This window comes from Oryctolagus cuniculus, chromosome Y (assembly GCF_051225735.1).
Source record: "Oryctolagus cuniculus isolate XC-2025 breed Fujian yellow rabbit chromosome Y, ASM5122573v1, whole genome shotgun sequence".
NCBI lineage: Eukaryota > Metazoa > Chordata > Mammalia > Lagomorpha > Leporidae > Oryctolagus > Oryctolagus cuniculus.
This window is the reverse complement of record NC_142889.1, coordinates 24037105-24052615: the sequence shown is the minus strand read 5'-3', so window position 1 is coordinate 24052615 and position 15511 is coordinate 24037105. Positions and strand designations below refer to the sequence as shown.

Here is a 15511-nt window from a genome sequence, read left to right as displayed (position 1 = left end):
AGAACCTATGATATTTGTCCCTTTTGGACTAGCTTAATTCATTCAGCATGATGTTTTCCAAATTCCTCCATCTTGTTGCAAATGACTGGGTTTCGTTGTTTTTGACTGCTGTATAGTATTCAATAGAGTACAGTGTATATTTTATTATCTCATGATCTTGTCAGTCAAAAATACAGGCACTAATTCATTGGCAAATATGTCCATTTCTCATGACATTGACTGAGATCATGCTGGGATACTCATGTTGGGTCTCAGCTTATCTAGAAGGTTTAAGACAATTGATACACATAACTGGTGTGTTGTCATGGAGGAGGCTAGGGTGCTGGGAATCAGCAGGGCACACTTCCCTCTCTAGGTTTCTCCAGGCATTGCCCATTAGAGTAGTTCTACTGATTTCAGTAAGGCCTAGAGCTGCCATTGCATTGAAGGCCAGGTCTAGAAACTGGCATGACATCATTTATAGTGTAATCTCATGTCAAGGCACTCACATAGTAGCTTAGAGTCAGAGGAAGAGAATACAGACTCTATCTCAAATAAAGAACATCAGATATTTTGTTGGCATCGATAATTAGATGCAGATTATGCGTTAACAAAATCTTCCTCAGATGTAGGACCCCCAAAACCCCTCAATCTCAACAAATAACTGTTAGTGTTAGAATCTGAAAGTGGTGGGTTGGATAGAGGGAGTTGGGTAAACAATTGGCAAAACTGGCATGGTTCACTAATTGTGACAGACTATCACAACTAGTGAGATAAAAATAGAGAAATCTATGAGTGGCTCATTGATTGTGACAAATATATCATACTAGTATAAGATGTTAGCAGTAAGGATTCTGAGAGTGGGATATATGGGAACTGTGTGGTTATTTTGTAATTTTTGTTTTCTAAATTTAAAGTATTCTGAAATAAGTTATCTTTATAATGGCATTGATACACTAAGAATTTTGAAACAGAAGTGTATTGCACTTAAGAGTTGGACATAGATGCTACCATTTTCATTGTTATTAGGTTATTAACCATGTAAATAGGAAAGAAAAAAATCAAGTTAGAATCATGATAACTTCAGAAGGAGAAGAAAGTATTTTATTGAAAATTATTTGGTTATAGAAAAAAATTAAAAGAATCTTGGAAAAGCTAAAATTAGCAAGATAACTTAATGAATCAGTTTATAAAACCAACATCCAAATCACAATAGTCTTTGTGCTTTTCAACATACACCAATTACAAGATATGATGGAATAGAAGATCCCATTTTTACTAAAAACAATTTTTAAATAAGATAAAATGTTAGAAGCTTATACACATGTATCATTGTAAAAGGGGAAAATATCATGTTTTTGAATATTGGCTTAATATAAAAAGTTCTTTACTCCACATTAATTTTAAATATGTAAATATGGAAGGTGCATTTTTATAAAATTTGTTTATGATTTATAAATTATAAATTATTAATTTAAAAATCCCTGAATATTTTATTTTCTGCAGAAAATTATTATAGGCATGTTTAGAACACTCAAGCTGAAAATAGTAAAAAAAATCCCTGCAAAAAAGAAGAGCAATGAGAAAGGACTCTGTAATAATGTTCACACAGTGTGACACTAGTACACAAAGGAACAAAATAAAATGTATATATTGATCCAATTATGCATGGAAAAAATAAAAAAAAACAACATGTTTCTAGCAAAGGCAAAAAACTGAGGCAGAGGAGGAGGTGTAGGAGGAGGTTTAGGAGGTGGCGAGGTGAGAGGAGGGGAAAGGAGGAGCAGGGGGAGGAGGGGGAGGGCCAGAGGAAGAAAAGGAGTTCCTTATGTAACCAGAATTTGGAGTGCCATACAATATCACTGAATGCTTATTGATAAATTCCCAATATTGATAAGCCCATGAGGGTTCTTGCCTAATGTTTAGAGAAGAATTCTGAATACTGGCATAAATGAACGAGGCAGCGTGGTGCATTTTAAACTTGTATTCAGTGATTCAGTGCGAAAGATGCATAGGAGAGTGAGGGCCCTGCCTAAAGAAGAGAGGTAAATCTGGGCTCATACCAAGTACCAGGAACCAGCCACATGTAAGAGCATCTGGGCCAGGAAGCATGGGGAAGGTGGCCCAAAGACAATGCACCCTGGAGGTTCAGGGCCACACAGGCCCTGTACTGGCAAGATGCCAAGGAATAGGAAAGGGTGGACACACCATGTACCAGGCTTTTAAACTATTTTCAAAGGGGAATGGTTAATTAACCTGACTGGCCATTGTGTGCACAGGTGTGGCCAGGTAGGGCATGAGGTCACACAGGGGTGTGGTGAGGCATGGTCTTCCAGCTCACAAATCTAATCAATTTTAACCCATGTGCCTGCCTACATCACTTGGGGCCACACTCCCAGGTCTGAGAAGCCACATTTTCCAGAAGTGACTTCCAGGGAGCACAGGGTGCCACCCCATATGCCCTGCATGCACAGCTGCAGCCCCCACCTTCTCATGAGTGCAGGCCCACACCAGGCCTGTGGAGTGGTATCTGCCCTGACCCCCACAGTGAGGCCCCACCGTGGTCCCGCATGTGCCCCACTAGGCCAAGGGCAGCAGACATGTGGTTGTACTGCAGTGAGGAGCTCCTGTGTCCTTGTGGGGAAGTGACACTCAAAGTCCTGCCACGTTGGACCCTCAATGTGGAAAATACTCAGGGGCCTCAGACAGGCCCTACGTGCAGGCTCCACTGCTAACCCGCATCCTCCCTGCAAAGCCCAGAACTTGGCGTCCCAATGGAGAAGATGGACTCAACTGAACTCAGTGAAGATGTGAAAGTTCTAAGCAATAACACCATGAAGGTGAAGATGGAGGCTGAAGATGCTGCCCTGGACTGCCCTCCAGTATTCCAGCTGACAGGAGAAGCCAGCAGTAGTGGGCAGCTGCATGGGAGGAGGTGGCTGGCAGGAGGAACCTGGAGAACAGCTCACCCCACTGCAGCAAGGGAGCACAGCCCAGCAGGAGCTTGGGCTCAGAGAGGTCAGGCAAGGAGGAGCCCAACAAAGACACAATTTGACTGCTGCTTCTTTGTATGGCATCTCACACAAGCTCCTGGAAACAAAGAATCCACTCTTTGAAACCTGCTCTGCACCAATGAGCTCCTGATGGCAAACCCCAGGAACAGCCACTCCAACTCTCGTCAGCAAGCCACAGAAGCAGGATTGCAGTAGCATAGGGGCCAGTGAGTGACACTGAACCCATCTACTTCCTGATTTAGGAGATGTTAGGCTGAGCAGTGGTTGCTGTTAGGGTTGAGCACTGTTCTAGAGTGTATGATGTCCACACACTGGTACCTTGTATCCTGGAGCATGGCTCCCTGCATTTGCAGATGTAAACACCTACGGAGTACAGAAAAGAAACCTTGAATTTGGTGTCTTGTGATTCTGACTTCTTGCCTGTGTTCCCTGATGGTGCAGCTGAGGTTGGGGGGAGTTGAACTGTGGGAGTGAGGGGCAAGAGGAATGGGGTCCTCTCTTCCTGGCTGTGTCCTGCCCACCCCTGGCAGTTCAAAATGCAAATCAGCAATTGTCTTGTTCTTCTGCCCACATTTTGCATGCTCCGTTTTACCTTTGTTTTAATTAAAATGAAATTACTTTTTGAAAACAAATTCCTGAGGTTTAAGGGTACAATTTACTTAGAAAACAAAATTTTAAATACTTGAGATGAAGTACCATAAGATGACTTCAGTTACTGAGATTTTTAAAAAAAATATGTTTCATGATTTATGATTTATGGAACATTCAGAAGTGCCATGTTCACATATGATGGCTCCAGGTGACTTAAGAGACTTGTCTTTTCCTACTGGGTTGAGAAGGGTCAAGCTGCCCCCTTGCACAGCAGTAGGGAGGATGTCGTGTCTGAGTTGCCTCTCTGCTGTAGTGCCCAGGAAGGTTGCATGCGGCCTAGTCTGTCTTCCAGTGCCATCTGGGTTAGAATGTTATGCACACTCCAGAGAACACTGGCTAATGTTGATGCATACATGAATATAGATGGATGTGAATTGTGTCTCCCATGACCCCCATTCTCTCCCCATACATGGTGCTGGTTGGAGGGGCAGACATATTTACTTGGAAAGGAATGTCTATGGGCATTTGATTCTTGTTTGATTTAAGGGTCGAGCCCCTCTGGGCTCACTGAGAACTGTTTAATCTCTCTGTATGTATTTGTACAAAATCAAGCTCTGGGAGCTGTGTACTGACTTCCCCAGACTCAAGTGTTAGCTCCTCCAGGCAGCAATGCATCCTTGTTCCCCAGGGCCAGGCGTGAGCTAGGGCCCACTGGGAGACCTGACATTGGAAGGATATAGGTGGTTTCAGAAAGGCTCCTGTGTTCTTTCCACAGTCTGCTCAGGAATGTTTGTCAACAACAGGAGTCACTGTGCACTTACTCCTCATGTAGGATCTCTGTCCTTAATGTGCTGTACATTGAGATTTAATGCTATAACTAGTACTCAAACAGTATTTTTCACTTTGTGTTTCTATGTGGGTGCAAACTGTTGAAATCTTTACTTAATGTATACTAAACTGATCTTCTGTATATATAGAAACCTGAAAATGAATCGTGATATGAATGGAAGGGGAGAGAGAGTGGGAAAGGGAAGGGTTGTGGGTGGGAGGGACGGTATGGGGGGGGAAGCCAATGTAGTCCATAAGCTGTACTTTGGAAATCTATATTCATTAAATAAAAGTAAAAAAAAAATGTTTAGGCCCTGTTGGCCCACCCCTACCCCATTTCTTATTTTCAAGCATGTGTCTCTTCCCTCCTTACTGATTGGGAAAGCCACACTGTGCCTGGCTGGCAGCTTGCTCTTCAGGAGTTGGAACAGGAAACTTCCCCATCAGGCCAAGTCTGGAAAAACAATACTTTAGCCCAACCTGCCCTGGGGGCCACATGCCTGGCCTAAGAGGGAGAGGAAACAGTGAAACCCTAACTTAGTAAGGAGTCCCAGATACCTGGGACATTAACTGATCCACAGAGTGTAGTCCTAAAACCCTTGTGGGAGGCTACAGATTTACTAACTTCATGGCTTAATAGTTTACAGTCATAAATTGCAAATACTAAGGCCTGGCATTGTGGCATAACTGGTTAAGATGCCACGTGCCATAACAGCAACCCATATGAGTGCCAGTTCAAGTCCTGACTGCTTCATTTCCAATCCATCTCCTTGGAAAAGTAGTGGAGGACAGTCCAAGTATTTGGGCCCTTGTCACCCACATTAGAGACCCAGGTAAAGCTCCTGGCTTCTGGCTTCGACCTGGTACAGCCCAGCCATTTTGGCCATTTGGAGACAGAATCAGTGGCTGGAGGATCTCTCTCTCTCTCTCCCTTTTTCACTGCTTCTATCTGTAACTCTGCATTTCAGATAAAATAACTTTTAAAATACAGAAGTACTAGAACTAGCCTGTGAGTTTTCTTCATATCCCTGATATGCACTGTATTCTAGGGGCTGTATGTCATAATTCTGCCTACACATAGTAGGTGCTTTTCTTCTGAGCCTGGATTTTGAGCACTGTGTGGTTATTGTAAACACCACTGCCAGTTATTTTGTTTAAGCTTCAAGCCTAACTTATTGGGATTTTGAAATGCACAAGGAGACACTCACACTGTCAACCACACAAAAACACACATATACATATACACACATTTGTTGTTAGTAGAAAACTTAAGTGAGATGAACCAGAGCTGCATGGATAGTGATTTCACCTTTTTGTGTGCCTGGAAAGAAGGGACTGGAGCACCTGGGAGACTCTCCTCACTACATTGGCCTCCTTAACACATGAATGCACACTTGTGCACCAACACACATGCACGGGCCCCACCCAAAGACAGCTACAGCTCTCTCCAAGCAGCCCTACCAGTGAGGCATCCTGTGGAATATGTTCTAGTGACTTGAATGCATCTGACAGGATTCCAAACCATGAGAAAACTATCCTGTTCTCACAGGTAGACTGTGACCCTGAACTTCTGCAGCATAATCCATTGATAAATCATTTTTTAAAAAATTTCCTGACTACTAACATTAGACAAAACCAACAGTTTATAGAAATTAAGACCATCTCTCTGTAATTTAGATTATGGTAAACTTTTGCAAACTATTTTGGTGATTTCTTCAACACTTTCCTTGTACAGGGCTTCTGCTCCCCCAATCCCACAGCTATGTTCAGTAAAGAGAGATGGGTCTGCTCTGAGAGCTGTCTCATGGCCTCCTTACTGTCAGACAATGCCTGCAGCTCCTGTGTCCTGCCTGTATGATGTCCTCAATTCTCCAACACACAGGCAGCTCCAGTGAGGGGTGGTGGTGACAGTGGTCATGATGCTGGTGGTGTGTGTATGTGTATTTCACATGAAGCAGCAAAAGTATAAAATACTTCATTTTTTCAAAATTTACTGTGTTCCAGAAATGTGTTGGCAACCCCCATCCTTGACTCATCTAGTTCTTTGGTTTTCACTATTTTTTTTTTCCTTTTGTCTTTGCCTTGTTATCTTGAGGATTAAAGAAGTAGCACACAACTTGACATTGAGTAAAACACTAAGTCACAGTATGTGATAGTATTCATCCTTTTCTGTTAGTAAGTTTTGAAAGAGTTAAAGACAGTGAGAGGAAGAGACAGAGAGAAAGGTCTTCCTTCCATTGGTTCAATCCCCAAATGGCCACAATGGCTGGAGCTGTGCCGGAGCTATGCCAAACTGAAGCCAGGAGCCAGGTGCTTCTTTCTGGTCTCTTTGCGGGTGCAGGGCCCAAGTACTTTTGCCATCCTCCACTGCTCTCCCAGGCCACAGCAGAGAGCTGGATTGGAAGAAGAGCAGCTAGGACTGGAACCAGTGCCCACATGGGATGCTGGTGCCACAGGCAGAGGATTAACCTACTGTACAATGGTGCCAGGCCCAGTAAGTTTTGAAGAATGTATGAAGATAGTCATGAATGCACTAAGCGTTCAAATCCTGCTTCATTTCATGTGTTGTCTACATAACAAACATATTACAGGGAATAAAGTCCTGTCTAGTTTCACGAGTGCTAGTGTCCCCCTACATTTTGGGCATTGGCCCCAAACCTCCCTTTCAAGTTTTCAGGAGGGGCATCACATCAGCAGCAATAAGAAACCAGAGAGTGGGGATACCCTGGCTCTTTTATTTTTTAATTAATTTATTTATTTGAAAGTTAGAGTTACACACAAAGAGGAGGAAAGGCAGAGAGACAGAAAGGTCTTCCATCTGCTGTTTCTGTGGATTCGTTTCTGAAAGGAGGAACATGGTGGAGGAAAGAGGCACGGGGTCACCACATAGACTCTGGGAGTTGGATGAAAGCAGGCCTGAGGCAAGCAGCTTGCAGACTCGTTTATTTCAGTTGCTACAGCTGCTTATATAGCCATGGCATCCAATCCAGTCAAGGGGCAGTCTATGCCCTAACCAATCACAGCCTGTTGCCAGGCAGTTTCCAAAGCCATCCAATCACAGCTTGTTGCCAATCAGGCTGTTGCCACGCAGTTTCTGAAACCATCCAATCATGACCATCTCTGTTGTCATGTAAGTCCATCTCTGTTGTCATGTGGTTTCCAAAGCCATCCAATCATGGCCTGTTGCCAGGCAGTTTCTGTTGTCAGTGGCCATCTTGGCATGACCTTCTCACCTGCTCATGACCTTCTCACCTTCTCATTCCACCACATTTCCCCCTTTTCATTTATTATTGAGCAACTGGAGGCATGATTCTTGGCCATACCATTGTTGACCCCATTTCCAGGTGGTCTCCACATACAGCTGTGCCTGTCTTAGGTTGTCCCCCAGGGGATCTTTCCCATCTTTGACTAACCAGCACTCAAAATGAGAGACCACAAGAGTGCTTGCTCAGATAGGGGTAGGAATGAGGAACAATTGTTATCAGGAATGGCATGACCACATGCAGGCTGTGGGCCATTCAAGTGGCTGACCAGAACTACTGGCGTATAAAACAGTAACAGATGGCTAAGGGCAATTTCTCAGGGTAGGGTGATAGGGCAGGTATGTCTGCTAACAAGGCAGATTCTCAGTCTTGTTCAGCTGGTTCTGGTTGGCTGTCAGTTGCAGGCTTGATGTTTCTGGCTGGTACCCAAATGGGTTGTCCTGCATTCTCTGGAAAGACACAAGCATATCCTCAACCCTTGGTTAGCAGAGGGTGTGGTCCTTTCCATTCTCCTGTCAGGGGGTCTTTCCACCTAACCATAGGGCTGGGGTCTGGGATGGAAAGGATCCCCAGTGTTTGTAAGCTGGGCTCTTTGCTTGGGAATCAAAAGTAAGAAAATTGATAGTGAAAAGGACCTCAGTCAAAGCAAGCTGTGGGTCTGGGGGCATATGATTGTTTTTCTGTCTTTGTAAGAGATCTTTAATCATCCTATGAGTTCTTTCAATGATTGCCTGTCCCTGTGGGTTGTATGGGATACCTGTGGCAGACTGTATGTCCCAGTATTTCAGGAAGGAATTAAACTCTTGTGATGTATATGCTGGCCCATTGTTAGTCTTTATGGTCCAGGAGACACCAAGGACCAGCATGGCTGATTTAACTGCCTTTATTGCATTACTAGCCTTTTCTCCAGATTGGGCTGTTGCAAATACAGCCTTTGAATAAGTATCTACCACCACATGGGCAAACTTAAGTTTACTGAAGGAGTTAATGTGCATGATGTCCACTTGCCAGAGCTTATGAGGAGCAAGGCCTCGCGTGTTCACTCCTACTTGTTGCAGTGGGCCTAATAGGGCAAAGGGTGCACAATTCTTGCAAGACTGCACTAGGTGTTTGCATTGGCTCATTGTTAGCTCTGGGAAAAGCAATTTTATGTTGCTTGCTGACATGAAATTTTTGGTGTAGAATACGGACTTGTTCTAGGTGTCCAATGGAAGCCTTTTTTACATCTGGGACACAGCGTTTTGGGCTTGCCCTATCTGTCAGCATTTTGGCTGTAGGTGTCCTATTTCCTGACATCCCCAACAAACTGGAGGGTCATTAGACTTCTTTGTGTTAAGTTTGTTAATGGCCGTAGTTAGGGCCTGTATGGGTGTTTCAGCAGGGTTTACCTCCACTCCCCAATTGGCCACAATGGACAGAGTTGTGCTCTTCCAAAGCCAGGAGCCAGAAGCTTCTTCCAGAGACCTCCAACATGGATGCAGGGGTCCAAGGACTTGGGCCATCTTCTACTGCTTTCCCAGGCCATAGCAGAGAGCTGGATTGGAAGTGAAGCATCCAGGACTCAAACCAGAGCCCATATGGGATGCCAACACTGCAGGCAGTAGCCTTACCCACTATGCCACAGCACTGGCACCCACACTGGCTCTTTTGTTGGTGTCACTGGTCCAACCACACCACAGCACAGCAACTTGGGTTCCTTAGAGATGGCCTTTGTTTCCATTTTACCCCCAAAAATTTGCTTCTTGCCCAAATGAGAGCCTCTGTAGACACCAGGATGGAGGCCCCTGAGCTCTCAGCTTGCCTATCTGTGTAGACATATGACACTAATGTAGCAGTGTGGCCCAAGGCTGACACTGCTTCTTGGCAATATCTGCCTCTTGTCATTCCAGGCTTAAACTTTTCTGACATTCTAGTACTAGCAGATTGTGCATAAAGTGGATCCCAGAGTTAATACTGCGAGGAGACAGACTAATGAGGATATTTTTTACCAAAGGTAATGAAATACCGCATAATGTTTGCATTTTAACTATTGAGTTGAGGGCATCCTTTGGAAACTGAATGTACCAAAAACTCAGGACATTTTTGGAAATCGCATGCTTTGCTAACTTGGTGTCAATTTTTATACAATCATTATTTTGTGAGTTATATAAAATATAAAAATAGAAAAATAAGTAATAGAAATATTTTGTTTTATTATTCTGTGATAAGCAACTAGGAAAAACTAATAAAAGTGATAGCTTGCTCTCTCTTACTTTGCCTTCCACTTAACTGAATCTTAATTTTAAAAGAAGGTCTGGCATTGTGCCACAGCAGGTTAAGCCCCTGTTTGTGGCAGCAGTATCCTGCACTGGAATGCCTCTTCAAGTTCTAATTGTTCTGCTTCCAATATAGTGTCTTGCTATTGTGCTTGAGAAAGCAGTGGAAGATGACCCATATACTTGGCCTCTGCCACCCATGTAGGAGACCAGGAAGTAGTTTCTGGCTCCTGGCTTCAGCCTAGCCCACACATGCATGTTGTGGCTATTTGGGCAGTGAGCCAGTAGAAGTAAAATCTCTTCACCTCTCCCTCTCTCTCTGTTGTTCTGCCTTTCAAATAAATCTGAAAATGTGACAGACTTTCAAATTTAACATTGTATCAAAATGAGTTACTAAAATGCATTTTTCTCATATGAAATATCAGGAAATATTCTCAGTGGACAAAAAACATGAATGTAGAAATGAAATCAGGTGATTTTACTTTCAATACCTGGTTAAAATCTCTTGACACTAAAAAACACAACAAAAAGCATTGAGGAAAGTTTGTGAGAAGATGTCAGGCAAACAACAGGCAATAAAACATTGAGATCACCAAGAAAAGAAAATTTGACAAGCAGTCAGTACAGCTATATGGGTTCCTGCTGGGAAAAATGACTTTTCAACAATACAATGAGCTGGATTCCAGTCAATACCTGTTGCTATTGAGATGCAGTAGTTACCATATCTGAGGACAGCAAGAACTTTCCAAAGAAGAAACTGGAATGAATATAACTGAACAGATGAAAACTTGAGAGCTGGATATGTAAAGTCCCCACAAGCCCTTGAGCATGAGATAATTTGAGCATCAATGAAGTGAAACTATATGAGGTTCACCAGAGAGTAACTGATCCTGAGGTGGGAGTGTAAAAATATATTTCAGATTATTTGGTTTGGAGGGTATCTAAGTTCTAACCCAAGTAAGACCTTGTTGACATATTATTAACATCACAGGCATGTAAGTGAAATACCTAAAGGCTGTACTTTATAAGTAAGAACCACACACTGCAATAATGCTTATTTTAGACCACTCTACAAAAAAGTATGTTAAATAGCCCTGGTTTGATGTTAAGGGAAATAAAATGTTGGAGGTCAAGACCTTCAAAGCTAATAGTGCTTATAGAAAACTTGACATATAGTCAGGCCTACTATAGAAAAGCTGAAAAACCAAGACTAAACAAATTCAAGGTGAGAAGCCGGTAATTAGGCTACCTATTAGTGCAAATATGAACACAGGAGTCAAATAAAACTGTTACCTGGTGAAATAATGAAATAACATTGACCAATCTTCTCACTGAAATCATATAAAATGCTGAATTCATGGCTTTCAAATTGCCCTTGCAAAAATACTGGAGTTTTAATCTAGAAGAAATGGACCAGCTAAAATAAAGACACAATCTGCCTCAATTCACTTCAGAAGAAATAAATATCCTAAAAGTTTCTATATCTATTAAAGAAATTCAGTTAAAAGATCTTTTCACAGCAGTTGCTGCTTGATATGACTGCAACCAACAGTGGACTACCTTGGTTCAAGTAACAGTTCCACTCCCAATTCAGACTCTCTACTGACATGAACACTGGTAGGTAAAAGCCAATGTCTAAAATTTTTGTGTCTCTATCACTCACATCAAAGATCTGGATTATACTAATATGGAGAGACCTGGGTTGTGTTTATGTCTCCAAACTGCAGGCTTCCTGAGTTTCAGCTGTTGTGGTCATTTGGTGAATTGAACTGCAAGAGAAGAGACCTCTTTTTATGATTTTCACATAAATAGATAAAAAATAAATATAAACACAATTTAAAGATAAATTAATTCAGTAACAATCTCCTAAAACAGAAAGCACCAGGCCCTGATGGGTTTGCTGAGAAATTCTATGTAACATCTATGAAAAAATTGCTGTAATTATTTATGAAGTTTTCTGGAAGATAGAACTTGAAGAAATGCTCCCCTATCCAAACTATACAGAGAGGGTACAGGAAAATAATTTGAAGGCCAGTGTCTTTCTTATACATAGATGCACATATTTTAAAATTTTTCATAAAATTCAATAAAGTATTATAAGAGTGATGTTTGATAAATGTATGGAATTAGTTCCAGATATTTAAGGCAGGTCAAACTGGTGGCAATTTAATTTCCCAAATCAATGGAAAAAAAGAAAAGCACAATTTTATCAATTTGATGAATACAGAAAATCCTGACAAAGTCTAACACCATGAGTGATGAAACAAATGGATGAAAAATTAAGTAAGAGCCTCCAGCCCAGGATGTCCTCAGGTTGATACAGTACATTTACACAGACCTCTCAGCTCACATTATAGAGAATGATAGAAAGCCCCAAGTTTTTCCACTAAAATGAGGAATAAAATAAGCATGTGTCTTCACAACCAATTTTCAACATGTTACTGAAAGTCCTAGCCAATGCAGTAAAGTAAGAAATAGAAATAAAATGCATACAGTAAGAAGAGACACTCTGTGGAGCAGCAAGGATTGCACAGACACACAGCAGCTCAGGGGACACCACCAGCTACTCCTATGGCTACAGCTCCTGCAGTTCTCATCTGGCAGTGAAAGCCATCTTCCCAGAGTGAGTTGAGAGGATTCTGTACAAGCCTGTGCACCATTGATGATCCTGTCTGGAGACGAGATTTGTGGTCCCTGCTGACTCTCATTCTGGTGAGGTGAGTTATCCAGGGGCAGTGTCCACTTAACTTTGTGAATGGAGGGCACATTGCTCCTTCCCCCACCAGGGGGGAAAGTGCCACCTTCTCATAGTAATGGGAGTAGAGGCTGCCACAGCTAGTGAATGTCTGGGGTTTTTATCACAGGGAGAAATCTACAATCTCCACTGACTTTGAGTTCAGAAAGAGGAGCTGGTGGGGGCAGGGCACCCATTTAACTCAGGGAATGGAGAGTATGTTGCCTTCCTGCCCTATCCCAAGGTCAGGGAGAGAATAGGTCTCTGGATAGAAAGGCTCCAAGTGCAGAGAGTGGATACCCTACAGTCTGACTGCAGGAACCCTACACTCTGTGACCAGAAATGGAGGTCTTATGCTATAAGCCAGGAGGACTCCATGTTCAGGCTACACGGTGGACAGATTTTTGTGCAGTTTATGCACCTGAGTGAGTTGGGGGCAGGGTGCAGGCACAGAGAAGTTCATCTTGGCACAGAGAAGGGTGGAGGCAGTGACCACAATAACCAGGGGGATCATCCACTCTCTTCTGCTGAATACAGAGGAGAGCTACCATGCATATTTTGGGTGTTACCCTGGACTTTGACCTCACACACAAATGCTGACCAGAGCTTCCAGATCCCACTCAGCACACACCTGTAGATATCCACTGAAGGTGCAGGCATCTCCCTATTCTTAGTGTCACGTTCCCAATAACAAAGACTTCAAATGAGATATCCACAAGTGCTTCTCCTGATGTGTAAAAATCATAAATATGAGGTATATTAACAAGGAAGACAATATGAAACACCAAAGAGAACACAATAATACTTCAATATTGGACTGTGAAGATGAGGATCTTGACAAAATGCCTGAAAAGGCATTCAAAAGACTTATTGTAAGATTACTCAAAAATACAGAAAAACAATTACATGAGTTAAAGAAACTGATGCATGCCACAGATGAGAAATTCATCCAAGAAATAGAAATATTAAAGCATAACCAAATTGAAATATTAAGAAATGAAGAATTCAATACATCAAGCAAAAAATACAGTGAAAAGCCTGAACACCATTCTCAGTGGTGCCAAAGAAAGAATATCCATGGTGAGAGACAAAGGTTTTGAAATATCACAGTCTTGGGGCCAGAGTTGTGGCTCAGTGGGTTAATGCCCCGGCCTGAAGCACCAGCATCCCATATGGGTGCTGGTTCAAGTCCTGGCTGTTACACTTCCAATCCAGCTCTCCACTATGGCCTGGGACAGCAGCAGAAGATGGCCCAAGTCCTTGGGTCATTGCACCCATGTGGGAGAACCAGAAGAAGCTCCTGGCTACTGACTTTGGATTGGCACCGTTCCGGCCATTATGTCCAACTGGGGAGTGAACTCTCAGATGGAAGACCTCTCTCTCTCTCTGCCTCTCCTCTCTCTATGTAACTTTGACTTTCAAATAAATAAATGAATCTTTTTTAAAAAAAGAAACATAGTCTGACAAAAAAAGAAAAAAATTCAGAAAAATGAAAATAGTGTTTAGTCTATGAGACACCATCAAGGCCAAACTACACATGTCTTAGACATTGCCAAAGGAATGGAAAAGCAAAGTAACTTAGAAAACTTACTGTGAAATAATAGAAGAAAATTTCTGAAATTTGGACAAAGATATGGACATCGAAGTACAGGAAGCACATAGAATCCCAGATAGACATGATCGGCAAAGGTCTTAATCACAATATAGAATATTCAAACTTTCAAATGTAAAACACAAGGAAAAGATGCTAAAAAGTACAAGCAGAAATGCCAGATTATCTTTAAAAGAGCTCTATTTTGACAGATTTCTCATCAAAAACTCTACAGAAGAGGGTAGAACAGAGAGACATAGTCCAAGTCCTCAAAGAAAAATAAAACTGTCAGGCTGTATTAAATTATTTGCATTACCAATTAGCACCCATTTATAAAGATGCATTCTTAACATTGTTTGGTCTGTTGGAATACAGCAGAAAAATTAAAACACTTCAGAAATATTAAGCATCCATTTTTGCTACATATTAAACTGAGGTAACTAGACCACAGCACATAGTTCTGATTAATGTTTATTATCTATAAACTTGTTTTCAAAAATTATTCCAGTAATCTGGGAATTCTGACTATTTAGAGTTGAATGATCACTATTTTTATGTCAGAACAGAAAGCTAATTGTTAAAACTCATTTTCCTAAATGAAAACTTAAGTTCACTGGCATAAAAAACACTTTTTTTTGAGAGGTAGAGTTATAGACAGTGAGAGAGAGAGAGACAGAGAGAAAGGTCTTCCTTCCATTGGCTCACCCCCAAATAGCTGCTACAGGCGGTGCTGGGCTGATGTGAAGCCAGGAGCCAGGTGCTTCCTCCTGGTTTCCCATGCAGGTGCAGGGGCCCAGGCACTTGGGCCATCCTCCACTGCCCTCCTGGGCCACAGCAGAGAGCTGGACTGGAAGAGGAGCAACTGGGACTAGAACCCAGTGCCCATATGGGATGCTGGTGCTGCAGGTGGAGGATTAGCCAAGTGAGTCATGGCACCGGCCCAAACAAAAAACATTTTTCTAATGGACTGTTTATTTCCTACAGTAGCTGGTTTGAAACAAATGTACAGAAAAGAGAATCTATACTACCAGGAGATGAAATCATCTGAGAAATTAGTTTGTTTTTAAAGATTTATTCATTTATTTGAAAGTCAGAGTTACACAGAGAGAGGAGAGTCACAGAGAGAGAGAAAGGTCTTCCATCTGATGGTTCATGCCCCACCTGGCCGCATGGGCTGGAGCTGTTCTGATCCAAAACCAGGATCCAGGAGCCTCCTCCAGGTCTCCCAGGTGGGTGCAGGGGTCCAAGGACTTGGG

At 42.4% G+C, this 15511-nt stretch overlaps 2 long non-coding RNA genes across 3 annotated transcripts in view; both read right to left on the bottom strand.

Moving 5' to 3' along the window:
- The window catches only part of LOC138845025 (uncharacterized), a 117399-nt gene that overhangs the window by 61302 nt on the left and 40586 nt on the right, over positions 1-15511 (bottom strand). The gene's annotated exons all lie outside the window — the stretch shown is intronic.
- Positions 7145-9787, bottom strand: LOC149119387 (uncharacterized). Its single transcript, XR_016228697.1, has 2 exons — positions 9064-9787; positions 7145-8124 (listed from the first exon to the last, which is right to left on the bottom strand). It is a non-coding gene; the product is annotated as an uncharacterized LOC149119387 (long non-coding RNA).